Consider the following 24,800-nt stretch of genomic DNA (forward strand, 5'->3'; position numbering starts at 1 on the left):
AATTACAATGGTTGAATTGTGTAGGAAAACATTGCTCGTTTTCCTACACAATTCAACCATTGTAATTTTCATGTTCGTACTTTTTATTGTAGAAAACACCTGAAGAAGCTCTAAATTTAGAGAGAAACGTTGTGTTTGAGGTATAATAAATACGTTTTGAACCTAACAACCAAGTGTGGTAGTGTGTGTCAACCCAAGTTTCTTCTATCTTCACCCCACTCCACGCTCCACTGGGGATCACCTGAATTCCTACAGTTTCTTATATATATATATATATATATATATATATATATATATATATATATATATATATATATATATATATATATATATATATAATTTTACATGTCCTTGTTGGAAATTACAGTGCTCGATGCTAAAAACAGAGCGTTATAAATAATAACACAATTACTTCAAGTACAAAGTAATAATATCTATTATTATACACCTGCGTCTGTAGCCTAGGGAGTTTCGTCGTACAGTAAGTTTCGGTGTCAGAAGACGTGGAGTACAATATCTTGTGACGCGGAGTACAATAACTTTATAACAGCTTCCAGATTCCGTTTGGAATTTCCATTTTTTTTTGGACTCACATCTGGTTTCGTAACTTTTAGTGTCAATTCTATCACTCCCTATCATGTGCTATAAAAATATCCAAAAAATAATTATATCATGCTTTCACTTTTCAAATGAATTCAGTTTTAAATTGCTCTTATGGCCAGATAAATGGCCAGTATTGCCTCAATGGCTGCATTAACAGCCACTATCTAATCACTGTTTACAAAACTGACCGGTATCAATTCACCGGTTACATAACTGGCCAGTTTTGTTTACCCCAGCTAGAATATCTGTCACTGCATTACTCAACATCATATTAATGGCCATTAGGAAATGCACAGTATGTTTTACCTCTAGAAATATTGCCATTAATATTATCAGTTTGACCTCTACCAATAATTTTGACGGGATGATTATCACATTTTTACTCAGAATATCCCTAACTGAAAACGCAAAGATGGCATAAAATGTACACAAGAACCATTATTAAATCCAATAGAACGGGAATTCGTCAGACAACATCACAATTCAGTCTCTCGTCATAGGTGGCTCAAGATGTATATTGCTGGGCACTGATCAAAGAGTTATTTGGCTGAATAATATATATTTTATAGAAGTGATTTTAGCTGGAAGGCAATTCTTCTTTTGACCCCTGCTGAAACTTTCCTACTGGCACTTGCAAAAGCGCTCGCTGTACTGATATCTCTTAATTTCTTGGTTCCATTTCTTTTAACAATATGAGGGTTCTCACTATATGCAAAATTTCTGATATTGAAAAATAATTTTTCCATTCGTTCACATAACATTAGTCTATTTGATATTGTCCTATTGATGCCATCACGTTTGATAGTTGAGCAAATTAATAATCACACATTTCTTTAACGCATGTAAACATTTGCAGGGCATTACAAAATTAAGTGTGGCAGTTAATAAAACATCCACAGACACATATTTATACATAGATTCAGACGTTATTTTTATTTTTCTGTTCAAAAAATTAAGCAATTCAAGTGTAAATCTCATAAAATAGAAAATACCGTTACAGAGTGCAAAACAAAATGTTTTCTTTTACTATAGTGATCTACCTCTTATGGTAGATCACTATAGCACAGAAACGAATAAAACAGATTGAATTTTTATCACATTTACATATAATGAGCGTTATCCAATTATTCGTTTGTTAGATTTGCAATGAATATTTTGGTGGCAAATGAAGGCATATTTAAATACAGCCGACTGAGAATTCCTAAATACATATTAATTGCCCGAATAGTTTCGATGATAGTTTCTGCTCAATATATGTCCCTCTCCATTTGCACAGCTCATCTTTGATGGTAAGAACCTAGTCTCTCTCATATCCATATTCATTGTTCATCATGTATTGTACCTGAGGAGAGAAAAAAATAATGAATAATGGTAATTGAACAACTACATGCACACTGTCATATGTCTTTTGTATCTTTCATAGTTCTATAGGTTAGTTTGAACATGTTTTCATTTCAGTCGTGATATTTATAATACACCTGGGTAATAATACATCTGGTAAGGTTTTGCCGGATTCAATTTTAAGTGATCTTGCGATGTATACCAACTAAATTTTATTGGACACAAGGACAACATTCATACAGTAAACAGATGAACTAACCAAGGATGCTGATCAACATAGGTCTCCTTATGCCATTTGTAAAATTTGACAAGATAAGCTACATTCACAAATACTGGGGAGCTGGGGCATGAAGGAATGCTGGCGGTTGAAACATTTTGTGGTTAGTACAGGGGTGCGTGACGATTTAGCTCAAGGTATATGTATAATATTGTGCGGAATTTGAAGAAACCTCATTAGTGCTACACAACTGTCAGGTTAACAATTTTGTGCACAATAGTTTCATAAATTTCTTGCGAAAAAAATAATTCTCTCTTTATTTTTTTTCATTGTTTTGGAAGCTTGGCATTTTATTGCAGCTCCAAGCTCAACAAGTCATCGTTGATGACACAGTCCCCACTTGTTAATGGGTAATGTAATTTGATCACAGGTACTTAGCGGATAGAATCTTATTTATTAATTTGGCCTGTCATTAAAAATGAGTTCCATTGTGGTGAAAACGTATAACAAATGTGGGGTTGCCATCCTAATTATAAAAGGTCATTAAATAAGTCAAAAAGTAATTAATCGAGAAGATGTTTCAAAATATTTTTGCATTCTATTAAAACACTGACTGATTATCACGTGAACCACATTTTATAAACAATACCAACAAGTGTCAATGAATTGTATTACAACACTGTGAGATAACATCTGTACAAAGTTCATCTAATTTGATGAAGCATTTATAGACATAACTCAAATTAGGCAAGTTCATTACATACTTAAACAAGTCATCGCTGATGACACAGTCCCCACTTGTTAATGGGTACTTTGATTACAAGTCCTCAGAGAGGATAGAGTCCTCTTCATTACTGAGGTCTGTGATAAAAATACTTTGATACAGATGGCACTCAATGGCCAAGAATGAGTTCTATGGTGATGAAAACATAAAACCACTGTACGCCACCATCCTGATGAGTCAACTAGAATTAATCAAAAGGATGTTGCAAAACACTTTTGCATACTATCCTAACACTAACAGATTATCACCGGTACCATATTTCATAAAGTTTGATGCAGTATTTACAACTCTATGAGATCAACGTCTGTATCTCATTTCATCAAATTTGACGTTGTATTAATTTGTGGATATATCACTCTAATTACGAAAGTTCAAAACATATGCAATTACAAATTAATTGAAATAGCACTGATAAATGTCTTTTTCAAAGTTACAGCAATGCAAGCTTAACATCTGTACAACATTCATGAAATTTGCTGCAGTATTTGACGAGCATATGTATGAAATAGGTCAATGTCCTGGTACCAACTTTGGATGATACTGGTGGAAATATGTCTGAGTTATGGCTCTGTACATGAGAAAATCGTAACAAAATCGCCACCATGCAGCGATATTTGATCTTACTGTTTAAAAAATACCGCAATTATATGGTGTTGCTCAAATTTGATCAGAATTGGTACATACCAAGGATCAACAATAAGTGTTATTTCTATCTGTTCAGTGCAGGAAAATTATACGTTGATGTTATGACAATTTCTGCACAGTACAACCAGAAAAACAACAAGAAATATTTAAACCAGAAAATGAAGAATGACAACAGTAAATAAGGTCTGAAACTTTAGGTACTGAAGGTCAACTTTAGCAACATGCATAGCAGAGAATCTTTCTACCATGGATGTACAAAAATAGACATCCATGGTTTCAGCAGATCTGTTAATATGTCACAGTTCATAAAAAAATGACAGGAAATGACCAATTAGCTGTTTCAGTTACTGCTACCACTCCCAAACATAATAGGCACCCTGCATACAAATAGGTTAAAGGTCAAAATTATCTTATTCAGATGTGTGGGCTGATTCAGTTCACTGCCACCACTCCTGCACACTTGCAGTATTTCCCTTTTTTCTTACCTCATTTGCACATTTTTGACACTTATGTGTTCATTTGAACAAATTCACATCTCAACCCCTTCATCTACCTGTACACCAAATACTGAGACGGTAGCTTTGGCGGTATGGGAGCCTTTGTGTGTGACGGACATACATCCGCACATACATACCAACAAATATACAGACGCCACTCAGACTCATCATATAAGCTATTTTTGGTATTTATATATAAAACCAAATATGAGCTAAAAATTAACACGTATATGTATAACATACCAGTAAGTCAATGTCCATGTACCAACTTTGAATAAAATCAGTTGAGACTTGCCAGAGTAATGGCTCTCGACATGAAACAACCATAACAAATTGCCACCTAGTGGCCATATTGGACCATATCGTGAAACCAATCGACGTACATATGTATAACATAACTCAATGTCCTTTTACCAACTTTGAATAAATTCCCTTGATACGTGTCTGGGTTATGGTTGCGGACATGAAAAAATCGGGAAAAAATTGCCATACGACGGCCATATTGGATCATATCACAAAACAAAATCAATGTGCATATGTATGACATAGGTCAATGTCCTTTTACTAAGTTTGAATAAAATCAGTGAATAAAATCGGTTGAGACGTGCCCGAGTTTTGGCTAAGGACATGAAAAAATTGTAACAAAGTGGCTGCCATGCAGCCATATTGGATCATATCATGAAACAAATTGACATACATATGTATGACATAGGTTAATGTCCTTGTACCAACTTTGAATAAAATCGGTTGAGATGTGCCTGAGTATTATGGCTCAGAACATGAAAAAATCGTAACAAAATGTTTAATGGCCGCACTGCAGCCATATTGGATCATATCACATAACAAATTGACATGCATATGTATGACATTAGTCAATCTCCTTGTACCAACTTTGAATAAATTCGCTTGATACATGTCTGAGTTATGGCTCTGTACATTAAAAAAATTGTAAAAAATGGCCGCACGGTAGCCATATTGGATTGTATCACAAAATAAATTGAAATGCATATCTATGACATTTGTCAATGTCCTTGTACCAACTTTGAATAAAATCGGTTTAGATATGCCCGAGTTATGGCTTTGTACATGAAAAATTGTAACAAAATGGGCGCACTGCAGCCATATTGGATCGTATCTTAAAACAAATCTACGTGCATATATATGATAAGATCAATGTCCTTGTACCAACTTTGAATAAAATCAGTTGAGATATGCCCGAGTTATGGCTCTGTACATAAAAAAACTTGTAATAGAATGGCCGCCTGGCGGCCATCTTGCATCCTATTACAAAACAAATCGCCTTGCATATGTAGGACATATAAAGTAATCCTTGTACCAAGTTTGAATGAAATCGCTCCAGGCATCTCTGAGATATCGGCATGAACGGACGTACGGACAGATGGACGCATTGACACACGGACATGACAAAACCTATAAGTCCCCCCCCCCCGGACGGTGTCCATTGGGACTAATAAAATATTAATAAACATGACAATGCATAGTGTCTTTCTCCACAATTAAACCAATGTGAGGTCAACATCTGTACCAAGTTTCATGAAATTTGATGAGCTATATCAGCTGACTTACGAAAATTAATTAAATATGCAAATCAGCAGTTAACTGGTGTGATACTTCTACATATATTTTCATGCCATAACACTACTGGGAGATCAACTTCTGTACCACATTTCATCAAATTTAATACAGCCTTTCTAGAAATATACTAATTATGAAAGATCATCGAATATGCAAATTAGCAATCATGTGACATGGTACTGCTTGATGTCTTTGCACAGTATAACAGTACTAACAGATCAACATTTGTAACAAGACATTAAATTTCATACACTGTTTCTGGACAAAACCAACAAATTAGGAAAGTTCATTAAATATGCAAATAAGCAATTAATTTGAATGAGACTGATAATTGTCTTCATTGAAATGTTAAAGCAATATGAGCTCAACATCTATACCAAGTTTTCTGAAAATTGATGAATAATTTCTTGATATATCTTTCTAATTACAAAAATTTATTGCATGCCATTAAACCTCCAAAAATTCAAAATCAGTGACACGTTTCGTGGTTGATGCAACTTTTCTAGACATATCACACTAATTACAAAAGATCAACAAATGAGCAAATTAGCAATTAATTGACATGATATTGCTTAATGTCGTCATACGGTATTACAGTACTCAAAGATCAAGATCTGTACCATATTTCATCAAATTTGATGCATTGGTTCTGGAAATTAGGACAGTTCATTAAATATGCAAATTAGCAATTAATTGTATGAGCTTGCCAAGTGTCTTTGCAAACTGATATGGGGCTATGCCATAAGATCTGCATCGAGTTTCATGAAATTTGCTGCAGTATTTCTGGACATATCACCCTAATTACAAAAATTCATCAAATATGCAATTTAGAAATTAAATGATTCAATCTGACCAATCCCATTGTGTGCTATCAGAGCTCTGTGCAGAAAAAATCTTACAAAGTTTCATGAAATTTAGTGCATCTACTCTACAAAAAGAGCTCTTTTACAAAATGTCATTGTTCCGATTTCTTAATAAAATGGCCGTAACAAAGCCATAGAAGATTGGATCGCAGAACAAATTATCCTTGTACAAAGTTTGAATAAAATAACTCTGAGATATCTGCACGAACGAACGGACGGACGGACGGACGGGCACACGGACGCATGGATATGACCAAATCTGATAATTCCCCGGACGGTGTCCGTGAGAACTAAAAAACTCTTTCTTGCATTTTTACGACTGGAGCTACAAAGATCATTTGATATCATCTGAAACATTTCCTAGCCTGTCGACTGTATTTTGAATTGTGCAATTTACCTTACCTTATCAAAATCTTGTATTCTTTTCTTTGGTTCGAAGCTTCACAACAATGTTGTTCTTCTGGGGAGAAAGAGCAGTTTGAGACACATCAAATGTGTGATCACACAAATCTAAGAGGGCCAAGTTGCAATTGTAGGCAGTTACATATCACATTCCCACATGGTTACAATCTTAATGTTAAACATTTGACATCTCAAAAACTTGATCATATTTATTTGCTTCTCTCTTGATCTGGGTAGAAATGGTTTGCCTGGTGTTAGTGTTAGCTATTTGACAAAAGCAAGTTAGTAGAAAGATTTAAATTTATTTTCAATCTTATTTCCCCTGTTCATCCTCTGCAATTAATAGATGAGTGCCAGTTGACAATAATTTTAAATGGGCGTCATTTTTCCGAACCATGAGCACAGAGTATATCCCTAAGCATTAAAACACAAGAATTTGTCTTCTATATCTATGTTTGTGATGTGGTTTGAGCTACAGTCGACATTTAAAGCGACCTTACAACTGATAGAGGTCAACTGAATAACGATGAGGCGGAATAGCTATATGTGACACATGCGTTGATGAATAAGGTGGGAATCTTTGTTAGCTCACTTCAGGATGGCCTGACCCAAAATGGCAAACATGATTGCAAAAAATACACAATTGAAGATTTCATCAAATTTAAACATATCACACTTAGATCATTCCTAAGGACATGTCTACAAGATACCTAAGTTATCAGACAAGTAGTTTTTTGACAAACAAAATTTGACCCGAAATGCGAAAAATTGCACAAAAATACAAACTTGAAGACTTCATCAGAATATCATATTACGATAAGTCCTACAGACCTGTCATTAAAAATCACAGCTATCAGATGAGTAGTTTTTTGAGAAAAATATTTTTGAATAAAAATAGCGTCAAAGTGACACTGTGCTCACATTTGGTTAAACGTGGCAAGCAAGAGTGAGTGTATACACAATATTCAACAGATTTTACGGACCTCGAGCTTGTAATATTCATATTCAAGTGCATATGAAAATTTTTTGACGCACTGTCCATTGAAGTAAAAGGTTGGCAACTGTTGATCACACACAGTTAGGCAATACCATGCAACCTTGTATATCATACCAAGTGATACAATCTGCCATATAAAAAAATAATGGTGTCCTCTTACAATATTGTACTTTATGTAAACAATATCTGGTTTCTCTAAGGTCAATCATTGCACAACAGGAGTCTATTAAAGGTAACATGTAAGAATTGGCATTTAGAGCTTCCACTGTTAATGATGCTGCCACATCTCAAACTGCAACCAAGTTAAACAAGTATTGCAGTATCATAGACAAATGGGGAAATTTCCAAGCGGTAACCTTTTGAGAAACAAATATTTTGACCAAAAATGGCAAAAATTGACCCAAAAATACAAAAATTGAAGATTTCACCAAATTTCAATATATCACACTAAGACAACTACTAGGCACCTTTATACCATATATCAAAGGTATCAGACAAGTAGTATTTGAGAAACATATCATTTGACCAAATATGGCAAAAACTGCACCAAATATACAAAATTTTAGATTTTGTTATATATTCAAACCTGTATACCAAATATCAAAGCTGTCAGATGAGCGGTTTTGAAGAAATAAATTTTTGACCAAAAATGACAAAAAAATTCCTTAAAAATACAGATGCATATTTCATCACAATTGGAAGAAACCTAAGTTGGGTTATCCCTAGGGACCTGTATACCAAAAAAAAGCTGTCCGACCAGTGGTTATCAAGAAGAAGATTTTTTACCAAAAACGCCTTTTTAAAAAACACAGTTTCTAAAAATCAGATTTTTTATCTACATAACAAATGTCAAATCAGTAAGTACTGCGGTTCTCAAGACATTTGAGTGGACGGACACCTCAAAAACGGACACACACACACACACACACACACACACACACACACACACACACACACACACACACATACATACATACATACATACATACATACATACATACTTACGACGAACGCCGGAAGAATACCCCTCCCAAAAGCTACTGTAGACTATAGTCTATAATAGCTAAAATGCCCCAAATATACAAAATTGAAGATTTCATCTGAATTGGAATACATCAGATTTTGATATAAAACCTTAGGAACCTGTATACCAAATACCAACGCTATCAGATCATTTGTTTTTCGATAAAAAAATGACCAAAATTTGGGAAAATTGCCCTTAAATTACACATGTTAAAATTTCAATTCAATTTGTATAAACTTGACTGCGGTCATCCTAAGGAACATGTTCACCAACTTTCAAAGCAATCGTAAAAGTGATTTCAGAAAATCTTTTGACTAAAACCTGAAAAGATTACCCCTAATTATTAGGGCAATAAAAAGAAACATTCAATTTCATCGCAGTTTGTACACACCAAATTTAAAATACCTACAGGAACCTGCATGCCAAGTTTCGACCCCATCTGACATTTCGATATAATGTATTGAAGTTAGGTTAGGTAATCTTTTAATTTTTATGGTAATTATTGCCTTTTTGCCCAAAAAACTTTTCTCCAAAAACTACTGATCTGGTCGCTTTGATATTTAATGTACAGGTTCCAAGGGTTTATGTTAATAAAATATATTCAATTTGATATTCAGATGAAATCGGCAATTTTGTATTTGTGGAAAATTTGTTTTCTTTCTGGTCAACAAATTTGTTTCTCAAACTTTACCAGTCTGATTGCTATGAATGTTAATATGGTATATTGAAATTAGGTTGAAATCTGGAATTTTGAAATCTGGGGCAATTTTTGCCATTTTTGGTCAAAATTTGTTTCTCAAAACAAAATTTAAACATTGGTTGCATGTTATCTATTTCTGCCTATGTCAAATATTGTAAATGAAAAATCAAGAACAATTTGCTGTGTGCTTGTAAAAGATAACATATTTGTTGATTCATAAACTGCCTTGTAGAATTATGTCTTAAAATTATCATAGAAGTAGAAAAGGAAAAGAAACTTATCAAATTGCTGTTACACATCCAGCCTGAGTGCCTGTAGACCTATATTTAACAATTTTATCATTACATTCAGCTGTTTGTCATATTTTTATCACTCTCCATTGGCCAAGACACGCTTGAGGGACTATGTCATCACTCTGTGCCAATCTCTGTATGTCTGTCTGTCTGTATGTATGTCCATGTTCCATACAATTGTTGGCTTGTTTTAATTACTATATGGGAGCAAACAGTGACATTGTCTGTATTTTTATGTCATCTAATTGTTGTAATGTTATTAATAATTTAACAGAATCTAGAACAATTTTGTCACATTCCATGACTTTTATCTCGATCTAAATGTGTGTGATTTGTTGTAAAAAAATACCGCAATGATACGGTGTCGCTCACATTTGGTCAGAATTGGTACATACCAGTATGGGTACCAAAGATCAATAATAAAAATAACTGTTGTTTCAATTTCTTAAATGCCCCGAAATACTTTGAAAATGTACTAAAACTTTTAAAATCTAGGCTGCGTTCACAAATAACGATTAGGGGGAGGGGCTGGAGGAAACCTCGATTGAAATCTTTTTTTTCAGATCCCCCTAAGTACTCTAAAACATTTTCAAATGCCCCCCTCTATGTGGTCAAAATTTTTCAAGTCCCCCCCCCAACTGTCACAGGCCCGCATATTTGTAAATGATGTGAGCGCAGAAAAAATAAATATGTAATGCGCCGTTCTGCTCACCGGTGTTCAACACTATCTGCATTTTGTATAGTCATAGTCCAAAGGCAAGTTATTAAATGCAGCAGTGATTTTTTAGATTAATCGGTCTAAAAGCCAACTTGGGTTAATCCAACTCTGGTCAGGTCAACTGCTCTTGCTGAGGTGGGCGCCCTACTAGAAGCAACAGGGCTGTGATTACGCTCCGCAATTTTTTAACTTCTACATGTCCAAACGTAAATCTACAATGAAGTGCAACGATTGCCCGATGACTAGGGGAGTGAAGATCCGCCAAGGAGATTTAATGTTGTGCCAGAACTGCAATAAGAAGAGGTTTGGCAGGCTATCGCCAGAGCGGGTCACGACACCAACCAAGATGGCCGACAACAATAGCGAAGTGAAGGTCATTGACGCCGACTGTGATCAACTTCAGCGTCTACTTCAACCGGTTTTAGCACAATTAGCGGAGATAGGGAGGGACTTACAGGATGTCAAACATCAACAAACACATCTGGCTAGCTCTATGGACTTTTTCAATGCCAAATTCGAGGAAATGTCAAACCGTATCGAAATCATGTCTCGGATCAACCTACAACTTCAAGAAGACAATCGAGAACTGGGTCAACGTGTACAGGCACTGGAGAAGGAACTAGCCAGTCTCAACCAGTATCATCGTAGAGTCAATCTAGAAGTCTCTTGTGTCCCAGAAAGTGACAACGAGGACGTTACCGCCCAAGTGCTGTCAATTTTTAAGAAGATAAACCCGTCAATTTCTGATAGCGACATTGACATAGCCCACCGTACGAAAGCTGTTGACCAATCCAGTGCCACGTCTTCCCGCGCTCGACCTAGACCTATCATCGTTAGATTCACAACCAGGAAAGCCAGAAACTCCATATACGACAACAGAAGAAAATTAAAGGGTACCACTGCCAGAGATTTCGGACTCGATAGTACGTCAAAAATTTTCATCAATGAAAATCTACTACCAGCAACACGTCAACTACTATACAAAGTAAACATATCCAGAAAGGAAGCCAGATACCAGTTCATGTGGACTTACAATGAGAAAATCTATATCAAGAAAGACATCAATTCAAGACCACTCATCATATCAAGAGAAGCTGACCTCAGCCGCATTATTTAGTACAAGTAAGACACTTAAGAGACAGCCATTCAAAAAATCTACTCCTTTTCTCTATTTGGTATGGCTAACTACTACTTTTCTAAACCATGTTTGAAGATATTGATGTAAATGACAGTGAAATAGTAAATGTAAGCCACTACTCCATGCCACCGCATGATTTTGATGATTGTTTTAATTCAATATTTCAAAAGTCATTCTGCTTATCCCATGTCAATATCAGATCTCTACAAAAAAATGTTGACAGCTTAAAGCTACTGTATGAAGACATCATTCACTCTCAATTTGCAATAACAGGCATTTCAGAGGTTTGGGACACAGATAATCTAAGTCTAATATAGTATACAAGGCTACACACTAGAAGTCAGTTCACGAGAATCAGGTAGGGGTGGTGGGGTTGGGGCATACATTCACTCATCATTAGTTTATAAATTGATTAAAAAGAATGTGATACATTCAGAGTCTCTTTGGTTGGAGGTATCAGTCAATAATACTAAAATAATAATAGGAATCATCTATAGAAAGCAAATACCGATATCTCTGAGTTTCAGATTAGTCTGCTTGATGTGCTAAATACGTTCAAACTTGATAAAACTAAATGTATTTTAATGGGAGATTTTAATATAGATGCCAGAACACATACAACTAATGTTAATTCCTATTTTACATCTCTTGAATGCCTTGGTTTTCACCAGTTGATTTCTACACCTACCAGAGTGACCAGCTCATCTGAAACATTAATTGACCATATCTACACTAATATTATACAGTATCCAATTCATGCCGGTACTTTAATTACAGATATTTCTGACCATTTTCCAGTTTTTATTGTCATAGAAAATATGACAACAAATCTCTCAAAACAGTATAAAGTCTCATATAGAAATTACAAATTCTACAATTCTACTCGCTTCTGTGAAGATCTAACTCATGCTCCGTGGGATCGAGTTTATAACTGTAAGGATGCAAATGAAGCATATAATAATTTTCAGAGTGTTTTCGATGAGTTGTGCAATAGACATGCTCCCATTAATGTACAAATTCGCAGTACAAAGAAAAACCGGAAACCATGGGTCACTAATGCAATTAAAAAATCAATTAATACAAAAACACAAATGTATAGTAAAGTGCTCAAATCAAACTTTGATGTCATTGTTGTTGATAGATATAAGAAATTTAGAAATGTGTTGTCTACTGTTCTCAGGAAAGCTAAACAAATGTATTACAACAGCATTTTTATGGAAAACAAGGGTAATACCAATGTAATTTGGAAAACTATCAAGCAAGTCTTCGGAAGTCATGAGGAAAAGGCTAAAAATACCTTGCCAGACAGCCTACGAGTACTGACAAATGGAGTGCATAATACATTGTCAGCAAAACCTGACATAGTAAATGCATTCAATAATTATTTCGTCAACATTGGACCTGACCTTGCCAACAACATCGATTCTCCTCATAAAAACTTTAATAGTTACCTCACTGAACCCACAACACATTCCTTTTTTATGTCCTCCACTACACAATCTGAAGTTCATAACATCATCTGCACCCTGAATCCAAAAAAGGCATGTGGCCATGACAAAATGCCAGCCAGACTTATAATTGATGGGGCAGCTATAATATCAAAACCTTGGCATATATATTTAATCTTTCATTTCAGACTGGAATTTTCCCCCAATCTCTAAAAATAGCCAAAGTCACACCAATCTTTAAAAAAGGCACAAAAGATGATCCAGGAAATTATAGACCTATATCAGTATTGCCCCTGTTAAGTAAGATTCTAGAAAAAATTGTCAATGCACGCTTAATTCAGTACATAGAAAAAAACAATATTTTATATGAGCATCAATATGGATTTCGTCATAAATACAGCACAAAACTTTCAATTGTAAATCTAATCAATTATCTTATCAAACAACTTGATAATGGCAAAGTAACACTCGGTATTTTCCTTGACTTCTCTAAAGCTTTTGATACAATCAACCATGAAATTCTTCTTTCTAAGCTTTCTCACTATGGTATTCGAGGTCTTCCTTTACTTTGGTTCAGAAATTACTTACACAATAGATCCCAGCTAGTCTCTGTCAATAATAATGCCTCATCATTCCTTAATGTTACATTTGGAGTACCACAAGGATCTGTCCTTGGACCTACCCTATTCTTACTATTATCAATGACATTGCCCGTTCCTCCACATACTTCAATTTTAGATTGTTTGCTGACGATACCAATCTATTTCATACTTTCCCTGCTAACCAAGTTAATATAAATTTAAATACTGTCGACATTCACCTCAATACTGTAGTGGAATGGTGCAGGGCTAACAAACTTACTGTAAACTACCTCAAAACAAATTACATTGTCTTCAGAAATCATAACAAACTATTTCTTGAATGGTACTCTACACATCAATAATACAGTTATCAATGAGGTTGAAGTGACATCATTTGTAGGTATTCACATGGACAGACATCTTAAATGGTCAAAGCACATTAAAATGATTAATTCTACTATCAGAAAAAAGGTTGGCATCCTTTTCAAATTGAGACAGTTTTTACCACGCAATATCCTTATTCTTCTATACAAAACTTTCATCCTACCACACATCACTTATGGTCTTGAAGTTTGGGGTTCAACATATTCCTCACATCTCAATAGTATCTTTCTTTCGCAAAAAATGGCAGTCAGAGCTATAACTTTCAGTGACTTCACAGCAAACTCAGCTACTCTTTTCAAACAACTTAATATTCTCGATATATACAAATTACATAAATTACATATCAGTACATTCATGTATGATCTTATAAATAATAACTTGCCACACAGTCTTACAACATACTGTCAGTTGCCTTCTCATTGCTACAGTACTCGTCATAAAATTAATGGTAACCTTTATGTCCCAAGTGTCAACACTTCCTTGGGTAAATTCTCGATATCATATACAGGCTGCATCTATTGGAATACATTACCTAAACAAATTAAAACAAAAACCACTAGAAGTTCGTTCAGACACTCCCTTTCAAGTCTCCTCATACACGGTTAGTGTTTTACATGACGAAGAGTTATATTCAACTTTACAAATATGTATATCATAGATATATAAATATATATATTTCACTATACATTTTGTTTTTTTGGTTTGTTTGTTTGTTTGTTTTTTTTTTATTTTATTTTATTTTACATATTTTCTACTTATTCGTAATGAATTTTATGTAGTTGTTCTTATTTACTTAGTTAGGTACATAGCACTTTCAAGTCTACTTTTACACGATTGTTTTTTGTTTTTGTTTTTTTAAGTGATGAAGAGTTATATTCAACTTTACATATATGTATATCATATTTAAATATATATATATTTTATATACGTTTTTTTTTCTTTTCTCTCTTATCCTTTTCTTTTTTACGCATTTCTACTTACTCGTAATGTATCTATTTAGTTATATATTTATTTATGTAGTTGTTCTTTTATTCACTTAGTTACTTTGTTACGATATACTTCATTTTTTCCTTTTTTCTTCTTCGTTTCCTTGCTTTAACATCAAATGGCTTTGGGAACGGACTAGACTAGCATTTGCTATTTTCCGTTTCCATTTACCCTTTATCACAGCACAACTCAGATGTACATTCATCATTGAATTGTAATATTATTATGATTAAGGGTAATAAAGATTATTATTATTATTATTATTATGAAGAGCACACAAAATGACAATCATGAGAGCGTAGGCAAATTGTGAATTCTGGCTAATTGCTATATTGCGCAGTGACTTACCAAAAATTTGTTTCAATCTATAAGACATTTATGAATGAGATGCTACTCAAAATTGACAATACTGGAAGGTTAAAATATTCAATCAAATAAAAACTTTAATATCTGTACTTTTGGGTGTAATAATTGCAAATTTTGTTCAAAAATAAATAATTCCATTTGGTCACATATTTTTGCTTTTTTAAGTCCTTACTGTTCAAAGTTTTACTTCTGTATCATTTTATAACAAGAATGTGAAAATTTAGAAAATCGAGCATCTTTCCTCTTTAATATTTGATTATTCCTATTTGCCAGAATTAAAAAAATTCTATGTGTTCTTCTATGTGTTGCTCTCTGGCCTGATCTTGTGTACAAGTATGTTTCACTGTCATGAGCGTCATTTGACCCAAACTCTTCTTTAACTACCACGTACAACAGAGTCAGAGCCATCTCTGTCACTGTTCAGGTATGCAGTGACAGTGGCACTGCAGTAGCAGAGCATTAATGACGGTGACACTACCCATAGGCAGTAGCTGTATTAATTTTGATAATTTTGGCAATATTTTTGTTCAGTTTTACTACAGCGTTCTTGTTCTACTCCCTACAGCATGTTGAATTGTCCAGTATTCAGCTTGCTATCACAGCCTGTGTATGTGTGCCATGCATTTGTATCACTGGCAACTGACTGACAGTCTGGACTTCAATTAAATTATTACAAAATACATATTTATATTTATACATACAGGCTTTGTCGACAAACTAAACTGTGTGTTTGAGCATGCTGTAGGGAGATAGCAAGAAACTGTAGTTGTTATATTGCATAGAAATATTGCATAAATCATTAACAGTTGCAGCTTCTGCCCTGTTACTAGGCTCCAGTTTATTTTACGACAGATCACACGTTCAGATTTTTTTAGATAAAAGTCATGAAATGTGACAAAATGGTTTTATATTTTGTTAAAATATTACTAACATTACAACATTTTGATGACATAAAAATGGTATTCATTTTTCATTGAATTACCTCCAAAAACTTGGAATTGAAAAATGTAAAACACAAAAGGGAACCAACAATTTTCAAGCCCCCCCCCCCTTACAGGTAGAGCATAATTTTCAAGTTCCCCTCTACTACCCCGAAAATTTTCGAATCCCCCCTAAATTCCTCCAGCCCCCCCCCCCGGGTTTTTTGTGAACGCAGCCCTAGCAATCTGTGGGTCGGAGACGCGGAGGCCATAAGTGACGTATAGTGTCTAGGCAAAGTTGTCAAAGAAATCCGTTGTCTTTTTTAACATAACTTGTGCTTTTAGTATTACTTTTTTGAAAGTCTGGAAATTCGATTTGTTACTCTGGCTTTCTATTCAGAAAAACTTTTCCTATCGAAGGGTGTTTACTTGGGAAGGACCCTTCCTGGTTACGGAGACTTTGCTACGTTGACCTAAATCATAGACTTTATTGGCGGGAACTGTCTATGGCCAATTAGGCGTGCGGGTCGATCTAGTTTCAGTGTGTGTCAACACAGGCACTATAGTTACTATAGTGATTCAGTTTTGTCTCTAATGCTGTTTACCGCCCGCCGTGACTTCTATTCGTTATCCAGATAAAACATGCCAAGTAGAATAGTACACGATAATTTTTAATTCAAAAAGTGTGTTGTTAAGACATTCAAAACATTAAATATTAATACTTATCTTTTGAATCATCGCGGTAGCAAATTCAGTACAAAAACTAAGGGAGATGAAAACGACACTTCGTATGTTCGTGAAATTCTTCACATTAATTTGATCTAAATTTCTCCTTGCGATTTTTGACAGACAGTTTTCTCCAGGACGGTTCTAAACGGTGCATTTTGAGATGATCCCGAAACAAGCATAGAGAGCTAATGTAACAACCTTGTTTGGAGTGGTTTGTACAACAAGCACTGTCATTCATCAAAAGAACAAACAATGTACTTACCATAATTCACGAGCCTTAGCCATCAGTACCTATCTTCATGTTGCGATCAACATGCCTGGATGTCGCACAGTGACAACAGCATATCGCGATCTTGTAAACGATCGTAGCATTTCGAAATGTTCTGGCCGCCTTTAGTCAGTGATCTTTGGAAAGCGATTCAGAAAAAGATTGAGAACAGTTTTTTCGGGTTTTGGCCACTCGGTAGTGCATCGCTGGGCAACAGCCTCTCGCCTACGGGACTCGGTTGTGTGGATAAGCATTCTCCAGGGCACCTGCCACAGTGGCTAAGTCGGTATTTTAGTCGTAGAAGAAACGGGGAATTCTCGACACTGTAAAGACAAAGGTCTCTGCTTGACCAAGTTGACTGCTCTGGATAAGATATTTTGGCGCTCGAAGTTTGCATGCGCATGCGCTGTACATGAAAATATTCAGTGCATGGGTGTGGTGTTGACCGCGCTATGTTTGGAGAGAGGCGAAGAGAGATGCCATAGGATAGGGAGATTTACATGTATTAATTTTAATCTATAGCGCCGACATACTGGACAACTTAGTTTTTATATTTAAGTTTGTGATCAACACAAAGAGACAATGGCAATACCAGTAAAACGATTTATTCATTAATTCACGAAGTGCTGATATTTGTGCTCTGTTCACCTCTGTGCTGAAAATATAGGGGGATTGTACAAATCTTTAGAATGCTAAGGCTGATATTTATACCTTCTGTTGCATAACATGACAAACAAATAGCTGTGATCCCACCCAGCTGTGACCCCGGCTGGTTCTCCATAGTAAACGGAGGAAAGTCCCCGTGTACTAATAAAACGTGCGTTTTCCAAAAAAAACCCGGATATTCTGCCAATTTCGCCAACAGCGTTACATTTTCAGTATTCATATTTGTTGCATTGTGTTTATTCATAATTGCTTACATGAACAATGGAGCTCCGTTTCTAGCTCCATGCATGAACCCATGATTGCGTAAACATCACATTCAGGACTATGTTGCTCTCAATAGAGACAGGAAGCGCGTTTGACCCCAATCAACCGCTAAAACTCCGAAGTTGTACTTACACGAATTTTTTGTATTTTTACATTTCCCAAAATCTTCCATGACGGCTGTTTGAAATAAATTGTTTGTAAGTTTCAATTTTTACGGCACTGACCTTTGCATTATAATTTGACTTGCGGTTGTTAGCCATATCTCTGACGTTACAAGCAGATTATCAATCGTACGGTTCAAAGATCTCTTATTTAAACAATGATGCAAATCAGGGTTTAACACAGCACGGTTTGGTAAACAAGCGTATTGCTACAGCAAAGTATACTGTATCTTGCAAAATCTTACAGTCTGTGACCAGGGTCTGTGAGTGTGTGAATAATAATTCATAGCATAGTTCAAAGTTCAGGGCATCCGGTGCTGGAAGTAGAACACTGTCAGGCTTTATTTGGTATACATAAATACCAAGATACACATCACAATCATATTATTCACCAGGAGTTCCACAAAATTATTCGATAAAATAAACAAGCAGTGTGGTAAATTCGGATGAATTAGTTTTTCAGGATTAGATTCACAAAACAGCCACATATTTTGTATTATTTACAATACACAGTTGCCGCCGACAAATGTACTAACGTTGTTTCGAAGGGATGCCTGACCGTAGGACGTCAATCCCGCCACTGTCTTCCTCGCGGACATATACAACATACAAACTTAATATACAACTGAACAACGGCGATGTAGGTTCAGTGATTATATAATAGGTCCTACGCGCTACACACACTGCATGCACTGAAAATATCATCTTCGCTTGCCAAGGTCATGGGTCCAGGCAGCTGGATACGGACCCGTCCTGTGAGCGTACGATGAGAAATAGACAATTGGCCTTCTTTAGCTCTGCATTCACATATGTGTTCTTTTGACAAAGATCTTGGTGTTGCTTTCACTTTTGCTGACTATAATTGTAGGTGTTGCTGGCAACAGAAAGTTTCAATTATAGATTGGACGCCCATCGAAAAATTACATAATCAAGTTGTGTACGATGCTTCTCCACGAGAGCAACACATTCAGTTGTGCGAGGTGACAGGGGCAGGCACCCGCTTTTAATTAAGAAGATGATGATTCAATATTCGTCACTGGCATAGAACATGCATTAAAAAGAAAATAGCGATGTAGTTTCAGTGATTATATGATAGGTCATTGGTCCTACACACACCGAAAAAATACAGATAATTGGTCTTCTTTAGCTCTGCATTCAGATGTGTGTTTCCTTAACAAAAGGTCTTTGCGTTGCTTCAACTTTTGCCGACTTTATTTTTAGGTGTTGCTGGCAACAGAAAATTTCAATTATAGATGGGACACGTATTAAAAAATCACATTTAACGATGTGATTCGGGTTTACTTCAGGTCAATAGCAAACTTTTATATTTCAAATTTCGGACCACCGACACTTAGTCTTTCTTTTGACGAAAAATGTTGAGTCATATAATACATCGGGAAATTCCTGAAATATTACTAGAAAGGCTAACTATCAGCTACACCGCGTGTCAGACCATTCTTTTACGTTCATTAACTGGCACTCGCGCTCAGTATCTTCGAAAATGCAAGCCAGGACCATAAGCCTTACATATACAGTGGAGAAATTAACGGTGTAGAGAATTTCACATTACGATGAATAAAGATTTGGGGATAAAATATAGTCGGTCATTCAGGGTTTGATTTTAAGTTACTATGACTCGAAACCATCTCAGAAATCGATATGCGCTTGTATTGCTCGTCGAGCGAAACTTATTGATTGCGTAACTCCACTATAGACTCCAGTCGAAACTCTCTCGGAACATGACGTCGACGACAGCACGCACTATTCTACACTACGGCATGAGCGTTAGTTTAATCGAAGGGGACTGTGGTTTGATAAAATCGGTACTGACTCAATATATTTAAGACAAGAACACAAAAGCGAAGTTTGACACTTGAAATAACAATCTCTGTCGTAACGAAAGGGGGCATGCCTACAGCAGAGTGCAAAAATGCATTTGAACGACTGAAGTTTTCATGGTGTCAAGAGTTATTGATCTCATCTTTAGGTAGAAAAAACTTGCAACTGACGTCCTGTAGGTGCAGGCACTTCTAAAGGGGTCCTTACTATGATAACATATATATTGTGCATGACAAGTAATGTGAACTGACTAATTTCAAGTCATGAGGGTAATTAATTAGCTGTTCATGATAATTTGCCCTCCCACTGAACATTTTCGACTTAACCATTCCCCTAATATATTTTGGCCTGTTTCCCCTCCCCACTGTGAATGTTTGAAGCTGCACTGCCCTGTGGCGAAAAAAACTTGCCGATTTCCCCTGCCCTGGAAAAAAATTCCCCTCAAAATTTTGTCATTCCATTTTCCCCTGCAGACATGAAGCTACCCTACCCTGTGATGAAAAAAACTGTCGATTTTTCCCTGCCCTGAGAAAAAATTTCCCCTTAAAATTAACATTCCCATGCAGACACATACTGCAGTGCCCTTCTATTTGGTTTCAATCTTGCAGTACATAGAGTGAGATGTTGGGTCAATCGATAGGCTAAGTAGTCTGGGTAACCTTTAAAAGGTATACGTACTTGCCCTGTGTCCCCATCCCCGGAAACACCATGGCTGAATTCCCGCTGTCCCCGTTTTAAAAGTAGCTTTCCCTCTCCTCATTTTCGCCAAGCGCTGTCAACAGGACAATCAACCAATATCTGCCCTGCCCGACAAAAACCTAAAATTTGCTCCCCTGCCACCTAAAATATGTCCCCTACTCTAGCAAAATTAAAATTTCTCCTGCCCTCAAAAATTGCTTCTGGAGTAGCTTTTTCGATGAATATATATCTCCGTTGGCCTGGTCCTGTTTGTATATTGAAGTCGGCGCTAGTATAAACTTGACAATCACTTCTAACAAAGAACATGTATAAATCGCCGATCGCGAGACAGCAAATTGACCACTCTAGTGAATGCCCGACGCGACGACAGCACACAGGTCTCGATCGGGTAGTTAGACTGTTTTACACAAGCTTCGACATTTTCGTCTTGACCTTGAACGGTGCGGTGGTAACTAGATTGTAACCGTTGAGACAACAGTATACAGTTAATATGCCAGTTTTGCGTTCGACAAATGGATTAAACCGTGAATTACTCTGCTTTGTTTGTTGTGTAAATACTACCCACTGCTGGCACCAAGCAATAACAGTTTCACTGTGCGATTTCTTTCAATTTTCACGCGATCTGAGATTCTAAACATGTTCTAAATTCAAAAACTGATGCTAAATATTTCAACTTTCAAAGTACTGGTGCTATAAAATTCTGAGAAAACAGTGCGTGAGTTGGACTTCTTCGCTCATGTCGCTACGATGTGTGACGAATGGGTCGTTTACACAAATCGTCGATTTTCTCAGTTCTGTTTTTGGCAAAGTGTACTTTATTCAAATAAGTATATGTTGGCGGCGCCTTGATAAAGTTGCCTGATTTTCACCTATGGAAAGTGAATGAATATATCTGAAAGCGAATTTCAAAACTCCAAGACAAGACTTTTTTGCCCAGTCTACCCAGCTCTCGATTGCCGTAAACAGATGACTAAGGCTGATTGTACTTGCAATTTTTCAAGTAAGGAAACTAAAAACCACGGGTTTTCGAGTAAAACTACACCGTATGTGCACTGTTTTTTGAAAAAACTAACAAATTTATTGAACTCTTTTGTGACCGAGCTGATAAAAAAAAATTACCACGTCGGGTGTGTTACCTCTTCTTCTGAGTGAAAATACCGATCGATACGTGCACTGCCTATTAACCTGAGTCGCTCCCTTAGGCAATGCAAGGTGACATGAGCAGGCACCCGCTTTAATAAAGACGGTGGTGGTTAAATATTTGCATAGAACGTGCACTAAAAAGAAAATAGTTTGATCCATGAGGTATTGATATATTGTTTAAGCAAACTATGGCCTGATCAATGGTAATACAATAAATTAAACAATAAATTACGAAAAAAATCATAATGTATTGTTAAAAATCAACATGAATGATGACTAAAAGAAACAAATCTACAATGATTATCCGGCAATACTGTTTAAACAGAACAGAAAATCTCAACAAGCGCCTGTCCAAGTTCATATCAGTTACAGGTGTTTGCTCAGTAGACACTATCCAGAATTTATATTCTGAGTTCAGAGTCCACGTCGATCTCGCTGCTTTGTTTACAAATTCCTTGATTAACTGATTCCTGTTCGCCGGGAATCTGATACACACAACGTCCTCCAGAGAGTTTTCGGGGATTACTCAATAGCAGTCCTAAAATTTCGTCAATGGGTTGGTATGTCGGGTAACTAATAGTGTAAGCCATGCAAAGCGACCAACCGCGTCGTCTTGGTTACCGGCAAGAAAATTCTCTTAGACCGACTATTGAGTAGTAGGTTTTGACGGAAACAGAAGGCGTTCATGGCGTGTGAACAGAACAATTGCTGGCAAAATGGATAAGAAATTCTATCTGTTACACTCCAGATGTCAGAATGACCTTTTCTTTACATTATTTCCTAAATTGAAGCATTTTGTCATCCCGTATGCGTACAGAAAGATGTGATGACGAACATGATTTTCCCGATTGCAGACCACAAATGGCAAATCAGCAAATATAATACAGGAATTTTCACTATTAAAGATTTAACTACAGATCCCGAGAAAACTAGAACGTATACTGTTTAAACGCAGTTTGAGAGAAATGGATATCTCACTGGTTACTGGTCACGGGATAGACAGTTTTGTCAAAAAATCACTCACAATGACACAAACATTGTAATACCTAGTTTAGTGCAGTAGAAAATTTCGTCACTTGTTCAAAAGATTTGGCCTATTGCTTGGTCTTTGTTGAAACTGGTTTGCTGATTCTATTGTTTCTTCAAATTCAGTCAAAATCTTGACGAAAATATAGTACCGTTTGTGCTTTCCTGAGGTTTGGATTCCCGTTGTTAAACGAGTTGTTATGTAAAATGAACCACTCGCCTTATGAATACAAGCGCATAGTAGACGGATTGTCCTTGGTATAGGAGTAGTTCTCATCAAAGATGATAATACGGTAAGGAAACCTCATGGTATGTATTTTTAAAACGGTACAAAATCTTAAGTTTTAGTATCGGAGAAATAGTTTACTCAAACGATGAAGGGGGCAGTACACACATTTCGGTTAGGAAACCTTAATTTCAGTGTCTATGATAAATTTAAGTCGAAAACTTGACACTATCTCCTGAAATTTAAAAAGGAGTATTTGTAGAAAAAACTATTTATTTTGTATTATTATTTATCTTTATCCTAAAATGGAAAGGTTGAAAGACTGAAATTCAAAAAAGAGATAAAATCATGATACGCAAAAATAAAATGCCTCTTATTCGAATTGTAATAACTTTATTGCCAAACAAAATTTCGCAAAATTTTACGCTGTCAGAGAGGAAATTGTTTTGAAATCCTGAATTTTTGAGACAATAGAATTCAGAAAATCGGCTGACTTACATAATTTTGCAAAAATTTACACTTCTTTGTCACGACCATTTGAGAAGGTAAGGTAGAAGGTAACCCCGACCAATATTTTAATCTTGGGTTCATAAATTACTCAAAATTTAATAAATCCTCGCAAAATGATTTTGAGTGAAACACGCTCTGTGGGTGCAGTCCTACCTTAGTTTATCTCCTGCACATTAGTATGTGTATGATGTACATATACTTATGATACTCCTGTTGGAACAATCCTGATTTAAAACAAAGTAGTTTGGAGAGCCGATATTTTCCACATATTTAAGGTCTGTTTATGAAACACTATTATAGTGGAACTACCTCTATTATATTTCAAGTTCAACTTGGTGAATGAGAGTGTTCAGCCTGCATCATGCAACATCAAACTCACAAAATTACAAAAGGCTGCAATTCCTCATTTTCAAGTTACAAGGCTGGACAGTCGGCCGCTGTAGTCATGTCAGCGTTTATAGATCAACCATCAATGAAGTCCTAGACATTTCAAGCATTTACGACAAAATATGTTGAAGTGTATTTTTATTGTTAATAGGGCATCTAAGAAATAAGCCACCGAAAACTTGGAAGCGGAAGTAAAACTGCGTTGTTTGCAGTGGCCCTCCCATTGACGACGTTCAAAAACATCGCTCACAAAGCTCCTCAAATGAAATAATTTCTTCACCAAAGTCTCAACCACCTCTGGTTTGGTTCCATAAAAATTCCCGATGCTCTTTATTGGTACCTTCACGTTAAATTCAAATACTAAAAAAATTGTCCCGT

At 35.8% G+C, this 24,800-nt stretch overlaps 1 protein-coding gene and 1 long non-coding RNA gene across 3 annotated transcripts in view; one reads left to right on the forward strand and one right to left on the reverse strand.

The window, feature by feature from the left end:
* LOC139147367 (uncharacterized) overlaps positions 1 to 24,800 on the forward strand; it is an 87,111-nt gene that overhangs the window by 16,983 nt on the left and 45,328 nt on the right. The window lies entirely within an intron of this gene.
* LOC139148668 (uncharacterized) lies at positions 1,561 to 18,073 on the reverse strand. Its single transcript, XR_011555961.1, has 3 exons — positions 17,496 to 18,073; positions 6,949 to 7,006; positions 1,561 to 1,945 (listed from the first exon to the last, which is right to left on the reverse strand). It is a non-coding gene; the product is annotated as an uncharacterized lncRNA (long non-coding RNA).

This window comes from Ptychodera flava, chromosome 13 (assembly GCF_041260155.1).
Source record: "Ptychodera flava strain L36383 chromosome 13, AS_Pfla_20210202, whole genome shotgun sequence".
Taxonomy (NCBI): Eukaryota; Metazoa; Hemichordata; class Enteropneusta; family Ptychoderidae; genus Ptychodera; species Ptychodera flava.